Here is an 18,385-nt window from a genome sequence, read left to right on the forward strand (position 1 = left end):
ACACGATAAAAAACTCCCCTTAGCAATATGTAAATTTTGATGAATTTTAGACTTAGTGAAAATTGAAATCACAAACAACTCATGGTTCTGAGTTTGGGTATTTATACCCACTTTGCAACCGTGCGGTTGCAAGGGTGTATCTGGCCAACATGTTTGCAACCTTGCGGGTGTAAAGTGTACCCGTACGGTTGTACCTTAAGTATAATTAACCCTTATAACCTATGTATCCGGGAGGTTACATGGTGTCACCGTGCGGTTTGCATTGTGTAATCGTCCAATTGCAAATCCACAACATAAAATTTTAAATTTTCATTCTGTCTTTTCTAACTTTCATTTCTCGAAAAACTCATCTCATCCAAACAAACAAATTTTCATAGAACTATCAGTTTTCCCAATCTGAGTCAAATAACCTAATACCCGACTTGTTGAACTTTTTCGTTTTTTGGATCTTTCACGTTTGCTAACTCCCCCTGGTCCACACATACGGAGTTTATGAAGTAACCACCAAATTATATGCAATATTATACAGTATGAAACATGCAACAATGCTAAAAACATACTCAAACTTTTTGTCTTTTTCATTTTATAATGCAAACTATGGAAAACAAATGCAAACATAATACATTATGATGAATTAAATCAATAAACTAACCGCATAGTGAATATCACAAGCATGACATAACGAGCTAATTAACTTGCTATTTATCACAAAAAGAATTAAAATATTGGATTAAAATATCAGGAACAAACTATACATCTATCATAACATAAACACATATTTTGTGAGAAGAAGAATTTATCAATATTTTTTTTTTCCGGGATTAGAACTGAACTATATTTTGCAGTTTTAACATCATCAATTTCATTTATTCAGAACTTTTTGTTCCATTTCTGTTTTTTCAAGTACCTACACTTTTAGTCTTTGAATAGCAATAAATTTCTTAGACTTTTGATAATGCTAAAAACGAACATATATTTCATAGCATTATCCCTCAAGAAAGACAAGCTTTTAGTTGTAATTGTTCTATTTACAAGTGATATTCATTTAAATAATAAAAGGTGAAGACAAAAGACAGATTCGACGATTTGAAGACGCAAACGACCAAAACGCTAAATAGTACAAAGTACAATCCAAGTGGTTCAATTTATTAATGAGAAACGTCTCAAAATTACAAGAGTACAAGCCGCAAAACGCAAAGTACAAGATATTAAATAGTACGCAAGGACGTTCGAAAATTCGGAACCGGGACATAAAATTACAAGTCAACTATGCACACGAATATAATATAATATATAAATAATTCTATAAATTATTTATATATTATATTTTTATTAAAAACTGTCGGCAAATAAAAAAACAAAAGTGTGTGAGCTGTCCCAGGGGGCCATGCGATCGCATGGCCTGGAAGCACAAAATCCATGCGATCGCATGGCAGCTAAAGTGAGGCCAAGTCCTATAAATTACAACGTTTTCTGCCGAATTATGTACACCATATCATACTTCAATCTCAATCTCACTCTCTCAATATATATATTTATATTTTTAATTTTAATTTTAAGTTAATAATAATAAGGTTATAGTGGCGAATGTTTTAAGTTTGTAAGTCAAAATTCTGTCCGTGTAACACTACGCGATTAATAATCATTGTAAGTTATGTTCAACCTTTTTAAATTAATGTCTCGTAGCTAAGTTATTATTACGTGTAGGTTTTTCTTATGCCCGAGAGACATATTAAATTAATGTGGCTATTACGTTATGACCCCAAGTCGGGTCATACCCAATAACAAGCTTACCGACACTCTATATGTATTTAATCTCAACGGTTAGATCGTTAAATAAATACGTAACACTTGAACTTTAGAAAATCGGTTTTCTAAAATATTATCACTTGAGATAAATTATTTGGATAATTTATATTTAATTATTTATAGGTTTAAATAATTATATTGTGTTATATTTTATAAAAGGTTTATAAAATAAGCAAGTAACTTAATAAAATACATGGTTTTATATAAATATAACAAGTTTTATATATATTAAGACATTGTTATTTTATTAAACATGTGCAGAATTTTGTGTCTCCAAGGATGACACACCCATGCCTATTTTGTTACTTTTAACACAATATTCCTTATGTACATGCAATGGTCTTATAACCAAGGCTTGACTCAAGTTGTAGGACACATAAGTGATACAAAAAAAACTGCATTCAGCTCACTTTTTTTGGCATTTCTGGCTGAACTGTTTTAACAAAAAAAGAGGAGCATTTTGCTTGTAAAATCAAGTGATTAAGTGTTCTAAATCCTAACCAATTTGAAGGTTATGTTGGTGCATCAAAAGCTTGGGGTATTACACACTTGAGGCTTCAAGTTAGAAGCTTTCTTGCCTTCATCTTCATCATCACCTTGCAACTTTGAAAACAACCCTCAACTAGCTTGAGGAGGTATAATCTCTAAACCCACTCTTAGTTTGTAAGTATGTTTCACAACTTGATCCTTTTTGGGATTTAACTTTAAATGGTTAAAGATTTACAAGTTTTAAAATGGTAATTTATACGCTTCCGCAAATCTTATTTCTTGAATGATTATAAGTATTATGAAACTTGTTAAATCCCAACAATGGTATCTAGAGCCGAAGTTGTTGAAATATGCTTCGAGATGGTTATTAAACCCACTATAATTTTGCATTCTATGAACATGCATGAAGTAGAATGTAAAATTTTCGGTTTTGAGTGGTTTGTCATTTTGGCCAAAATCACTTGTGATTCTGCATTCTGTGTTGCCGATCACTTGTGATTCTGTGTTGCCAATCATTTGTGATTCTGTGTTGCCGATCACTTGTGATTCTGTATTGCCAATCACTTGTGATTCTGTATTGCAGATCACTTGTGATTCTGTATTTCCAATCACTTGTGATTCTGTATTGCCTATCACTTATGTTGATGATGTTCACAATCTAAGCCTTGACCTTGTGTTTGGTTGCATGTTTGGTTGATTTAATATTTATTCATTTGGTATGTAATAATATTATTTTGGTTATGTAATTTATTTTATATTTGGTATGTAAAATAGATTAGGTTGTAATTTCACTTTTTTAGACAAAATGTATTAGGATATATTTTGTAAAAAGATGAAGATGATGAAGACTTGAAGAACACAAGAAGAAACATTTGGATGCAAGATTAAGTGGGAGATTTAAAATCTCCTACTTTGTGTTATAACCCCTTATCCGGTGGCATTTGTTTTCGGCTAAACAAATGTCTACCAAAATGGCTTGATTGTGAACATATTTGTTTTGCATGCATGGTTGTTTATTGTATGATTGTGGATTGTATGTTTGTATGCTACAAGTTAATCACACAAGTTAACAACAAGCAAAATGGCAATTTAATTGGTTAAATTATACATTAATTAACGACATGCAAAACGACAATTTAATTGGTTAAATTAAAAATTGCTAAAAGGACATTAATAAACGGTTATTAAGAACATGATTAGGGTCATATATATAAAATGGTTTATAGACATGAAAATGGATTTCAAATGAACCATACACTAAATGCATGTTGGTGTATGGCATAAAAGTTTTCTCAAACTAGAATTAATGAAAACTTAAAATCCCTTATTAACAAGGCAAACAAGTTAAACGCCATCCTTTTGTGCAACACTTAAAAATATTAGGGAACTCACAATGGGATAAAGGTCACCTAACCGTTATGAGCAAACTAATATGATTAAGGTGAATTTCGCATGCTTGTGGGATAAAGGTCACCTAACCACTTGTATGTTAAGTTTACACGTTTACACAAGTAGGACGACTTGATTTGGAAATCATGAACTTAGGGTCACCGAAGCATGAGGAACAAATAGGCGTTGATGGGATAAATATGCCATGCAAAAGGATTGCGTGATCCCATAACTTAGAAGTTGCAAAAGGATTGCAATTGTCATATAATGACTACCTAGCTAAATCAAATGACGGGATAAAGGCCACCTAACCGAAATTGGGTTTACCGTTGGATTCTAAAATTTAATAAATATCTATTGGATTTAAAGGGTATTGATCGTTAAATTAAAATTGATACTTAAACAACTTTGTTAAATTTTGTAGATGGCCGCCAATAACAACAACATTCCGAACGCACCGATAAACTTTACCAACCTATCGTTGAGGTCAATCCTCGAAAAGGAAAAACTCAACCATACGAACTTCATGGATTGGTTCCGCAATCTAAGAATTGTCCTCAAACTAGAGGACAGGGCGTATGTGTTGGAAGACCCCATTCCCGATCAACCGGATGAGGATGATACGGAAGGCATGGCTTATTGGGAGAAATATTGCACCGATTCGTTGCAAGTTTCTTGCCTCATGCTTGGGACTATGATACCCGAACTCCAAAAGGATTTTGAGCATCATAGTGCATATGACATGATCACACAGTTGAAGGAGATGTTCCTTCAACAAGCTCGTGTCGAGCGCTTCGAAACGGTTCGAGCGCTTCATGCATGTCAGATGGACGACTCCCAATCCGTTTCATCTTATGTCCTTAAGATGAAAAGCCTTATTGATCGAGCGAACCGTCTAAATTGCAACGTGTCTAATGAATTGGCCACAGACCTCATTCTCAACTCATTGTCAAAAAGGTTTGACACATTTGTAATGAATTACAATATGAATGGTTAGGATAAAAGCATTGGCAAATTACATGCCATGCTTAAGACGGCAGAAGCAAGCATGGGTAAAAGGGCTTCACCCGTGTTTACGATCAATGAAGGTGGGTCTAAAAACAATAACACTTCTAAGCTAAAGGCAGCTAAGAGGAAGGGACCCGCCTACCAAGGCAAAGGCAAAGGAAAAGGAAAGATGGTTACCCCAACCAACAACAACAAGAAGCAAAAGGTTGCTGGTAAAGCTAACCCCAAGGAAGATCCGTGCTTTGGTTGCGGTGAGATGGGTCACTGAAAATGCAACTGCCCGGTCTACCTAAAGGAGTTGAAGGAAAAGAGGGATGCAGGGTAAACCTCAGGTAATGTATATATGGTATACTAGTATTACTTCTTCTAATACATGTGTATTAGACATAGGATGTGGAACTCATATTTGCAATTCTTTGCAGGGGTTCAAAAGAAGTAATCAAGATGCGGGAACAACAAGTCTCTTCATAGGAAATGGAGCAAGGGTGCAGGTGAAAGCTCAAGGAGACTTTGTTTTAAAGCTTCCAAGTGGTTTGGAGCTTACTTTGAAAAATGTTTTGTATGCACCTGATTTATCACGAAACATTATTTCTGTATCCCGTTTGAAACAATATGGTTTTAATCTTAATTTCATTAATGATGATATCCATGTTTCTTTAGATAATGTGTTCTATTTCAAGGCTTCGCCTTCGAATGGTATTTATGAATTGGTTCATGATGACACATCATACAATAGCTCAATGTACCATGCAAACATCAAGAAACTCAAAAGGGATTTGAGTGATTCCTACTTATGGCATTGTCGCCTTGGTCACATAAACAAGAATCGAATGCATACACTTCAAAAGAATGGCCTTTTGAAATCAAATGAACTAGACTCATTTGATGTATGTGAATCTTATTTACAAGGCAAAATGACTAAAGCACCTTTCAAAGGGACCTATGAAAGGGCTAAGGACATATTGGGATTGATACACTCCGATGTATGTGGACCCTTTAAGCCCATAACTGGGAATGGTGAAAGATACTTTGTTACTTTCATTGATGACTTTAGTCGTTTCGGATATGTCTACTTATTAAGACACAAGGACGAAACTTTTGAAGCATTCAAGGAATATCAAAACGAAGTACAAAATCAACTCAATAAGACAATCAAGGTACTTCGTACCGATAGAGGAGGTGAATACCTAAGCGATGCTTTCCAAGATCATCTTAAAAGTTGTGGGATTATCTCGCAACTCACTCCTCCTGGAACACCCCAACTTAATGGAGTTTCCGAAAGGAGGAACCGAACCCTAATGGATATGGTTTGATCTATGATGGTTAGAAGCTCGTTACCTCTATCATTTTGGGGTTATTGTCTATGCTCCGCGGCTCGTATTTTAAATATGGCCCCAACCAAGAAAGTGGAACGAACACCTCATGAGATGTGGTTTGGAAAACCTCCATCTCTATCATACTTAAAGGTATGGGGATGTGAAGCTTATCCTAAGCGTTACGTCCCTAATAAGTTGAATGCTCGATCCACGAAGTGTATCTTCATAGGATATCCCAAGGATGATATGGGATATTATTTCTATGATCCATCCGAGCAGAATGTATTTGTTGCTCGAAAGGCTGAATTCCTTGAAACTAAGTTCCTAATGGAAGGAAATAGTGAAAGGAAGATAGATCTTGCAGAGGTTCAAGATCAAGTAGATGATACACAATTGGTTGACACTAGCACTCAACATGAAAATGTTGAGAATGATCAAATGGATGATCAAAATACACAAGACGTTTGCAGATCTGGTAGGATTAGTAATCCTCCTGAGAGATATGGGTTTCTCATGGATGGTTGCTATGTGGTTGATTTGGATGAACCAATAAACTACCAAGATGCTTTATCAAGGATTGATAAAGATAAATGGCAGGAAGCCATGAACACTGAGATGCAATCCATGTATGACAACCAAGTTTGGGAACTTGTTACACAACCTGCTGGTTCAAGGCTAGTTGATTGTAAATGGATTTTCAAAATGAAAACCGACATACATGGAAACTTGGATACATATAAAGCTAGACTTGTAGCAAAAGGTTTCACTCAAACTCAAGGGGTTGACTATGATGAAACTTTTTCGCCCGTGGCAATGCTAAAGTCTATTAGGATATTACTTGCCATTGCTGCTCATTATGATTATGAAATATGGCAAATGGATGTCAAGACCGCTTTCCTAAATGGACATCTTGAGGAAGATGTCTATATGGTTCAGCCTGAGGGTTTTGTTGATCCGAAATATCCTAAAAAGGTATGCAATTTAAAGAAGTCAATCTACGGATTGAAACAAGCATCTAGAATGTGGAATCATCGATTTAATGAGGAGGCCAAGAAATTTGGCTTCATTAAAAATGGTGATGAAGCTTGTGTATACAAGAAAGCTAGTGGGAGCACTATCATGTTCCTTGTACTATATGTGGATGATATATTGTTATTTGGAAACGATATTCCGGCAATGCAAGGTGTTAAAACTTGGCTAAGTAAATGCTTCTCCATTAAGGATCTTGGAGAAGCACAATACGTTTTGGGGATTGGGATCTACAGGGATAGATCCAAGAAACTGATAGGTTTGAATCAAAGTGCATACATTGAAAAGGTCTTGAAAAGGTTCAAGATGGAGAACTCTAAGAAAGGTTTGGTACCTATTCAAAGAGGAACGCTCCTTAGTTCATCTTAGTGCCCCACCACGAAAGATGAACAGGAAAGAATGAAGAATGTCCCATATGCGTCTGCTATTGGGTCAATCATGTATGCAATGATATGCACTAGACCGGATGTGTCATGCGCTCTAAGCTTGACAAGTAGATACCAGAATAACCCAGGAAACAGTCATTGGATTGCTGTTAAAAGTATATTGAAATACCTTAGGAGGACTAAGGATATGTTTCTAATATATGGGTCTGGTGAGGAGGAACTCGCTGTAAAAGGCTACGTGGACGCGAGTTTCCAAACTGATCGAGATGATTCTCGATCACAATCAGGTTATGTCTTCACGTTAAATGGAGGTGCGGTCTCTTGGAAGAGTTCAAAACAGGATGTTGTTGCATTATCCACTACAGAGTCGGAGTACATTGCCGCCTCATTGGCAGCGCAGGAAGCTGCATGGATGAAGAAATTCATCGACGACTTAGGAGTAGTCCCTTCCATTCAGGACCCTCTTGAGATCTTTTGTGACAACGAGGGTGCGATTGCTCAAATCAAGGAACCTCGTGCTCACCAAAAGACCCGTCACATTGAGCGGAGATTCAACTACATAAGGGATGAAGTTGAAAAGGGAAAGATATGTATTCGCAAAGTTTACACAGATCTTAATATAGCGGATCCTCTCACGAAGCTCTTACATGGATCAAAACATGCAGGACATGTTTGTGCATTAGGGCTTCGATATTCTAGTGATTGGTCATGATCTGTTTTAAGTATTGTAATGGAACGAAATTATTCAAACTCATTAATATAATTATGGTATTAATTTATTTTGAGTTATGTTCCTATTTTGCATATTTTATCCATGAATAAGTAATTATTCTAAATTCCGTAGTCGATCACATTTGTGGGAACAAGTGTGAGGTTTAGACTATTGTGAACTTGGATTGGAATACATTCACGGAATGAATGTGGGGCAAGGTTGCAACCAAGGTTCATAGATATTTGTGGGATACACATATTGGAAGACCCGCCCTGCGAATATCATCGTATCCTCTGACCTGAGATACATATTGGGTTCGGATATTCACTAAGTATTATGCCTTGATTCTTTCCTTCGCTATTCTGAAATATGGTAGTTCATAAGGAAGAGCTCAGGTGTAATACAAAGTATATATCTAGGACGTATGTAATCAAGATGGAATTTGTAACTCTTATTCGTTGAGAGTCAGATGTCTAAGGCCTGATAAAGTTAAATCTAAAAGAGAGTGATCATTCTGTGTCTCTTGGATTTAACATGACATCTAGGACGAAAGGATGTGATGAAAGATTCACCTATTCATATTTGAGATGGAAACTCGAAAGGGATGATGTTATTGAATGGCACATAGTCATAACATATTGGGGGTGATGGACGGTCGTTAGGTGGTATCCGTCACTTGCATTAATTTCTTATGTTCTCGTGCAAGTGGGAGATTGTAGGTTTTTCTTATGCCCGAGAGACATATTAAATTAATGTGGCTAATACGTTATGACCCCAAGTCGGGTCATACCCAATAACAAGCTTACCGACACTCTATATGTATTTAATCTCAACGGTTGGATCGTTAAATAAATACGTAACACTTGAACTTTAGAAAATCGGTTTTCTAAAATATTATCACTTGAGATAAATTATTTGGATAATTTATATTTAATTATTTATAGGTTTAAATAATTATATTGTGTTATATTTTATAAAAGGTTTATAAAATAAGCAAGTAACTTAATAAAATACATGGTTTTATATAAATATAACAAGTTTTATATATATTAAGACATTGTTTTTTTATTAAACATGTGCAGAATTTTGTGTCTCCAAGGATGACACACCCATGCCTATTTTGTTACTTTTAACATAATATTCCTTATGTACATGCAAGGGTCTTATAACCAAGGCTTGACTCAAGTTGTAGGACACATAAGTGATCAAAAAAAACTGCATTCAGCTCACTTTTTTTGGAATTTCTGGCTGAACTGTTTTAACAAAAAAAGAGGAGCATTTTGCTTGTAAAATCAAGTGATTAAGTGTTCTAAATCCTAACCAATTTGAAGGTTATGTTGGTGCATCAAAAGCTTGGGGTTTTACACACTTGAGGCTTCAAGTTAGAAGCTTTCTTGCCTTCATCTTCATCATCACCTTGCAACTTTGAAAACAACCCTCAACTAGCTTGAGGAGGTATAATCTCTAAACCCACTCTTAGTTTGTAAGTATGTTTCACAACTTGATCCTTTTTGGGATTTAACTTTAAATGGTTAAAGATTTACAAGTTTTAAAATGGTAATTTATACGCTTCCGCAAATCTTATTTCTTGAATGATTATAAGTATTATGAAACTTGTTAAATCCCAACATTACGCTTATTTAAATCAAAGTAATCATGATGTTGGGCTAAATATTAAGACTGGATAATTGGGCTTTGTACCATAATTGGGGTTTGAACAAAAGACCGACACTTGTGGAAATTGGACTATGGGCTATTAATGGGCTTTATATTAATTAAATGATATCTCGTTGATTTAATATAGAGATTTATAATTTGACGTGTTTATATATAACCACATACGCTTGACTGGGTACGGTGGGCGGGATATTTATAAATACTAATTATTATTCATTTGACCGGACACGAGGATGAATTAATAGTCATTGGACTCATTAAAACAGGGGTGGATTACATTCAAGGGTAATTGGTGTAATTGTTAACAAAGTATTAAAACCTTGGATTACACGCAGTCGATAACCTGGTGTATTCATTAAACAAAGTATTAAGACCTTGTTACAGTTCGAATCCCCAATTAGTTAGAATATTTGACTTCGGGTATAAGGATAATTTGACGAGGACACTCGCACTTTATATTTATGACTGATGGACTGTTATGGACAAAAACCAGATGGACATATCGAATAATCCAGGACAAAGGACAATTAACCCATGGTAATAAATTAAAATCAACACGTCAAACATCATGATTACGGAAGTTTAAATAAGCATAATTCCTTTAATTTATATCTCAACGTACTTTTATTTACAGTCATTTTATTTATCGTACTTTAAATTATTGCACTTTTATTTATCGCACTTTTATTTATCATCATTTACTTTACGCTTTAAATTAAGTCATTTGTATATTTAATATTTTACATTAGGTTTTAATTGCGACTTAAGATATAAAATCGACAAACCAGTCATTAAACGGTAAAACCCCCTTTTTATAATAATAATAATACTACTTATATATATATATATATATATATATATATATATATATATATATATATATATATATATATATATACAAATATAGTTTAAAATATAATACAGCGTTAAATTTAGTTGTATCCCTGTGGAACGAACCGGACTTACTAAAAACTACACTACTCTACGATTAGGTACACTGCCTATAAGTGTTGTAGCAAGGTTTAGGTATATCCCATTCAATAAATAACTTGTGTAAAATTGTATCGTATTTAATAGTATTTCGTAATAAAAATATAACTATTTCGTATACTACCCTGCACACATCAAGTATTTTTAGCGCCGCTGCCGGGGATACTTAACGCCGAAAGCGAAACGCTATTTTTTTAATAAAAAAAAATTTTAGTTTTTACGCTATTTTTGTAAAAATATATATTTACATAAGTTTTAAATATAAAAATACAAAAATATATATATATATATATATAAAAGAAAATATATTATATATATAAAAATATTTTTTTTAGTTCCTAAAACTATAATTTTAAATATCATTTATATATTAATTTTGTAAAAAGTATAAATTAAATACATATTTAGAAGAAAAGAAAAAAAAACAACTGAAGCTGCAAAATTTCGGCCTGCATATCATTCTGAATCTGCATCCATGCAATCGCATGAGGTGATCTGACACGCCAGACTTGATCATCGTACAACACTAATTACGGAGTATTATTAATTATTATTATTAGTAAACCTAATTAGGGATAATTATTTTATTATTTAGTTTAGTTTTTAATTAATTTGTAATTTAAGTTTTAATTAGGTTTGTTACTTTATAAATTAGTAACTTTTTAATAAAAAATTATAAAAATAATATTTTTTATCAAAAATTGTATTTTTATAACTTTAAGTTTTATTTTTAACTTTTGTATCTTTTTATTAGTTTAATTTGTAATTTGTATTTTTTATCGTTCGTAATTAGTTTAAACTTGGTTCTTGCCGTAGTTATTTTATATTTCTATATTTTTAGGCTTTGCAGTAAAATCCCTTATGTACTTTTTCTTTAGACTAAGATTTAGGTGCTTTAGAATTTTACGACGTCGATTATTGCTTTAATATTTAATAGATTTTAGTGCCTTTTAAGTAACTGTCGTTTTGGATATAGAATTCCTTTAAGTTTTAATTCCTTTAGACGCAACTTTTAATATTTAGTTTTTAGACTTTTAAGTTTCGACGCTGCATTTTATTATTATTATTTTTTGACTTTTATTTTTCGATGCTTATTTTTCGACCTTTTATTTTTCGACGTTTTTCGACGCTCTCTTTTTCTTTCTCATTTCTACGCTCTAGTTTTTAGGAAATAGAATTTTCTTTATTTTCTTTAAACTTCGACGAAAAATTATTTTAAGCGGTTAAATTGATAGACATCCAAAATTTTCTGGTTCGTAGTAATAGTTGGATTTGTTAGTGGCGAGTTGTGAGCTTCCGATTTAAAGGGTCCTGGCTACCTGCTGCATCTATTGGCTATTCGAAACGTGGGCAAAATCAGAAAAGTCTATTAATTTGATAACTTATATAATTTTTATCTTTTATAACTAATAGAATATTCAGTGAATGCACCGAGCAAAACGTTCACCACCTTTCATACGTTCACCACCTGTAACTCGATCAAGACATCTAGCCAATATTGTCGCCGTTGATTTTTCTTTAGAATCGTCATCTAGTCGACCAAGTACTCCAATTCAAATTTTCGATAATCTATTTTTTGAACTCGACCTCATAATTGAGAATCCGGAGGATATTCAAGGACAATTCAGAGATCCTGAACCACTAATCATTCCACCTGAACCACAAATCACTCATCCAGAGATTGTCGAGGAAGAAACCATTAAATCAGAATCCTCTAGTGATTCAGATTCAACAAATTCAATCATGGAAAATCTGGAACCTCTAAGTATGGAAGATCGAATGAGGGCTAAACGCACTGGCCAAGGTCACGCAATTATTCAACCAGACATTAATGCGCCAGATTATGAAATCAAAGGACAAATCCTACACATGGTAACTAATCAATGCCAATTTAGTGGTGCGCCGAAGGAAGATCCAAACGAACATCTTCGAACCTTTAATAGGATCTGTACTCTATTCAAAATAAGACAAGTTGAGGATGAACAGATCTATCTCATGTTATTTCCCTATACTTTAAAGGGAGAAACCAAAGATTGGTTAGAATCGTTACCTGAAGGGGCGATTGATACATGGGATGTTTTAGTTGAAAATTTTCTTAAACAATTCTTTTCGGCATCTAAAGCCGTGAGACTTCAAGGAGAAATTGTTACGTTCACACAAAAGCCAAATGAAACTCTATATGAGGCGTGGACAAGATTCGGAAAGTTGTTCAGAGGATGTCCTCAACATGGTTTAGACACTTATCAAATAGTACAAATATTCTATCAAGGATGTGACATTACTATACGAAAAGACATCGACATAGCAGCTGGTGGTTCCATTATGAAGAAAACCGCAACTGAAGCTTACAAAATTATTGATAACACTGCTTCCCACTCACATGAGTGGCACCAAGAAAAAGACATCGTTAGATCATCTAAAGCGGCTAGAGCCGATTCTAGCCATGACTTTGATTCCATTTCCGCAAAGTTAGATGCTTTCGAGAGACGAATGGAAAAGATGACTAAAGATATTCACGCAATACGCATTAGTTGTGAGCAGTGTGGAGGACCACATTTGACAAAAGATTGTCTCAGTATTGAACAAACAATGGAACAAAGAGAGAATGTTTCATACATAAACCAAAGGCCTGGAAATAATTATCAAAATAATTATCAACCGCCAAGACAAAACTACAATCAGAATTATAACCGAAATGTTCCATACAACAACCAACAAGGTCCTAGCAATCAACAAGTATCTAACAATACTTACAATCAGCAAAGACCTATTTTTCCAAATAAACCACCACAAACCGATGATAAAAAGCCAAATTTAGAAGACATGATGTTGAAGCTAGTTGAATCTCAAACACAGTTTTTCATATCTCAGAAACAAACCAATGAACAAAATGCTCAAGCATTTAGAAATCAACAAACTTCTATCCAAAATCTGGAACAAGAAGTGAGTAACCTAGCAAGGTTGATAGGTGAAAGAAAACCGGGGAGTCTACCCAGCGATACAAATGCTAAACCCCGGAATGAAATAGCTAAATCCATTACCACAAGAAGTGGTATTACACTTAAACCACCTGAAATGCATGTAAATTCTGATTACTCTATTCCTATTCCACAAGAATCACATCCTGAGCAAGAGAAGGAAACAGAACCGGTAGTTGAAAAGGTTAATGAAGATAACACAGTTAAGGCTAAACCTTATGTTAAACCATATCAACCACCACTTCCTCACCCAAGTAAAATGAGAAAAGAAAGACTTGAAGCCGAGCAATCCAAATTCTTGGATATGTTTAAACAAATAAATGTCAATCTTCCTTTCATTGATGTGATTTCAGGAATGCCAAGATATGCTAAATTCCTGAAAGATCTAATCACAAATAGAAAGAAAATGGAAGAACTTTCAGCTGTCACAATGAATGCTAATTGTTCTGCAGTACTGTTGAATAAGCTACCAGAGAAACTCTCAGATCCAGAAAGTTTCACAATTCCATGTTTTCTGGGAAGTCTTAGTTCAATAGAAGCGTTGGCAGACTTAGGTGCTAGTATAAATTTAATACCGTATTCATTATACGTTAAACTAGACCTTGGAGAATTGAAACCAACACGAATAAGTATACAACTAGCCGATCGATTAGTAAAATATCCTAGAGGGATAATGGAGAACATGCTAGTTAAAGTGGGTACTTTAGTATTTCCAGTAGATTTTGTTATTTTGGACATGGAAGAAGATTCTCGAGTTCCTCTTATATTAGGAAGACCATTTTTAAACACGGCTAAAGCAATAATAGACGTGTTCGGTAAGAAACTGACCCTAAGTATAGAGGACGAGAGTGTTACCTTTTCTGTTGATAGAGCCATGCAACAACCGAAATCTGCAGATTATACATGTTATTACATTCAAACTATAGATTCACATGCAGAATTGTTACAAGAAGTTCCAGAATTACAAGGAACAGGAGAATGTTCTTTAGTAGAAGGAACTGAACCAATTGATGAAGCTAAAATGTTAGCTACACTCATGGCTAATGAATACGAACCAATAACAGAAGAACTTCAAATGCTAAAAGAGGAAGACAGATATCGATACAAATCATCGTTAGAAGAACCACCACATTAGAGTTAAAGCCACATCCAAACCATTTGGAATACGCTTATTTACATGGTAAATCTAAATTACCTGTAATAATATCGTCTTCTCTTATTGAAAATGAAAAATCTCGACTCATTTCTATGCTAAAAGCTCATAAACCAGCTATTGCATGGAAGATTCATGATATTAAAGGAATAAGTCCTTCGTATTGCACAAATAAAATCCTTATGGAAGAAGGCCATAAAACATATGTGCAACGCCAACGAAGACTAAATCCTAATATGCAAGATGTTGTTAAGAAAGAAATTATTAAACTGCTAGATACAGGTTTAATTTATCCAATCTCTGATAGTCCATGGGTAAGCCCAGTTCAATGCGTACCTAAGAAGGGTGGCATGACTGTCATCACAAATGAAAAAGATGAGCTTATTCCTACTAGGACTATAACAGGATGGCGTGTTTGTATTGATTATAGAAAATTAAATGACGCCACCAGAAAAGATCACTTTCCCTTACCTTTCATTGATCAAATGTTGGAAAGGTTAGCCGGGAATAGTTACTATTATTTTCTTGACGGTTTCTCCGAATACTTTCAAATTCCAATCGAACCCGAGGACCAAGAGAAAACCACATTCACATGCCCTTATGGTACTTTTGCTTACAAACGCATGCCATTTGGACTTTGCAATGCCCCTACAACCTTTCAAAGGTGCATGATGGCAATTTTTCATGACATGATAGAAGAATGCATGGAAGTTTTCATGGATGACTTTTCAGTCTTCGGAGATACTTTTGAAACATGTCTAGTTAATCTTGAACGAATGCTTATTAGATGTGAACAATCAAATCTAGTACTTAATTGGGAGAAATGTCATTTCATGGTTAAAGAAGGCATCGTTCTTGGACATAAAATTTCAACGGAAGGAATTGAAGTGGATAGAGCTAAAATAAATGTAATTGCTAAACTTCCACACCCCACCAATGTTAGAGGAGTTAGGAGTTTTCTAGGGCATGCCGGTTTTTACCAACGTTTCATAAAAGACTTTTTTAAAATTGCCACTCCTATGAATAAACTCCTAGAAAAGGATGCTCCATTCATCTTTTCGGATGAATGCATAAAATCTTTTAATATTCTTAAAGAAAAACTCACTAATGTGCCGATCATGATAACTCCAAATTGGAATCTACCATTTGAACTCAGGTGCGATGCAAGTGATTTTGCAACGGGAGCCGTTTTAGGACAAAGGATTGAAAAACGATTTCAACCTATCTATTATGCTAGTAAGACATTACAAGGAGCACAAACGAATTACACAACTACTGAAAAAGAACTCCTTGCCATTGTCTTTGCTTTTGACAAATTTCGTTCATATCTCGTTCTAGCTAAAACAGTGGTCTATACCGGCCATTCTGCTCTTAGATATCTATTTTTGAAACAAGATGCCAAACCACGATTAATCCGTTGGATCTTACTCTTACAAGAGTTCGATATTAAGATCCGAGACAAAAAGGGAGCAGAAAATCTCGCCGCTGATCATCTTTCTCGTCTTGAAAATCCCGAATTAGAAGTTCTAAATGAATCGGCTATACAAGATAACTTTCCTAATGAATATCTTTTGAAGATCGATTATAATGAAATTCCATAGTTTGCAGACTATGCAAACTACTTAGTATGTGGATTCCTTGAAAAAGGGTTGTCTTACCAAAAACGAAAGAAATTCTTTTGTGATATAAAACATTATTTTTGAGAAGATCCACATTTATTTAAAAGTTATCCCGATGGAATAATACGCCGATAAGTATTCGGGGATGAAGCTAGTTAAATCTTAAATCATTGTCACACAGGACCAACAGGAGGGCATTATGGGCCTCAACTTACAGCAAGAAAAGTTTACGACGCTGGATTCTATTGGCCTACAATTTTCAAAGATGCACACCTTCTTTGTAAATCCTGTGATGCATGTCAAAGGACCGGAAAATAAGTCAACGTGATGAAATGCCACAAAATGTCATTCAAGTATGTGAAGTATTTGACGTTTGGGGTATTGACTTTATGGGTCCATTTCCAAAATCTCATAATAATCTCTATATTCTAGTAGCCATTGATTATGTATCTAAATGGGCGAAAGCACAAGCTCTCCCAACTAACGATGCACGAGTTGTAGTCAACTTTTTAAAACGTCTTTTTGCAAGGTTCAGAACACCGAAAGCTTTAATAAGTTATCGGGGTACTCATTTTTGTAATAATCAACTTGAGAAAGTTCTCAAAAGATATGGAGTAACTCATAAAATCTCAACCGCTTATCATCCACAAACAAGTGGACAAGTTGAAAATACCAACCGAGAATTAAAACGTATTCTAGAGAAAACCGTAGGATCAAATCCAAAGGAATGATCCATGAAATTGGAGGATGCACTCTGGGCTTTTAGAACAGCCTACAAAACTCCAATTGGAACCACACCTTTTAGACTCGTTTACGGAAAAGCATGTCACCTTCCAGTAGAAATTGAGCACAAAGCATTTTGGGCTTTGAAGACATGTAATCTTGATTTACATGAAGCTGGACGTCTACGGTTAAGTCAACTAAACGAATTAGAAGAATTAAGACATGAAGCATACGAAAATTCGTTAATCTATAAGGAAAGAACGAAGAAATGGCATGATAAAAGAATTCGAAGTTCAAAAGAATTCAAGGAAGGAGACCGAGTTCTTCTGTTCAATTCACGGTTCAAGCTATTTCCTGGAAAATTGAAATCAAGATGGTCTGCACCATTCATAGTCAAAAGAGTTTTCCCATACGGAACAGTGGAATTAATAAATTCAAATGGGATTGAATTTAAGGTTAATGGTTATAGAGTTAAACATTACATAGATAATCCAATGGAAGTTGAAGATGAAGTTAATCACAATTTCGACACCACAGCTAACTAAGTGTGGGAAGATTCAAATCTTTTAAGGGTAATATGAATTTCGATTAGAGTTAGATGTTCTGTTTTCGTGTAGTTCTCGAAAATGGAATCCGAATGGTCTTTCCCTAGCAGACCCTAAAGAACTAGTCTTCTCCCTCCATTCTGAATTTTTATTTCTTTTAGGTTTTACGAGATGAAGGATTCCTTTGATCTGAACCATGGTCTACTACTACACGCTATGATTACTAAACGTAATAATAACATCTTCCCGAGTGAACTAGTATCATTCATAAGAGGAAAAATGGACGAAGTGAGGAAAGAACTCAGGAAGAATCATCATAAGACACATTTTGGTAAAGGAAAATCAAAATCCGCAACAAGAAGAAGAGCACGACACCTTGAAAGATGTCATAAATAAGGAAAATGGTCACACGAAGATAAATGTTCGAACAATCAAACATATTCAAATACCGAATTCGTTACTTTATGCAGAGAAGGACCGTTCATATGTTTAGAAGAAAAGTTATTAAAGAATCGAGGTACGCTTATGTAGATATAGAAAACCAAATCACATGACTCTCCTA

General features: G+C 34.5%; 1 non-coding gene across 1 annotated transcript; it reads right to left on the minus strand.

Moving 5' to 3' along the window:
* Positions 1 to 12,932: 12,932 nt before the first annotated feature.
* LOC139887244 (small nucleolar RNA R71) lies at positions 12,933 to 13,039 on the minus strand. The gene has a single exon (XR_011773082.1). It is a non-coding gene; the product is annotated as a small nucleolar RNA R71 (small nucleolar RNA).
* Positions 13,040 to 18,385: the final 5,346 nt, after the last annotated feature.

Source organism: Rutidosis leptorrhynchoides, chromosome 1, assembly GCF_046630445.1.
Source record: "Rutidosis leptorrhynchoides isolate AG116_Rl617_1_P2 chromosome 1, CSIRO_AGI_Rlap_v1, whole genome shotgun sequence".
Lineage (NCBI taxonomy): Eukaryota > Viridiplantae > Streptophyta > Magnoliopsida > Asterales > Asteraceae > Rutidosis > Rutidosis leptorrhynchoides.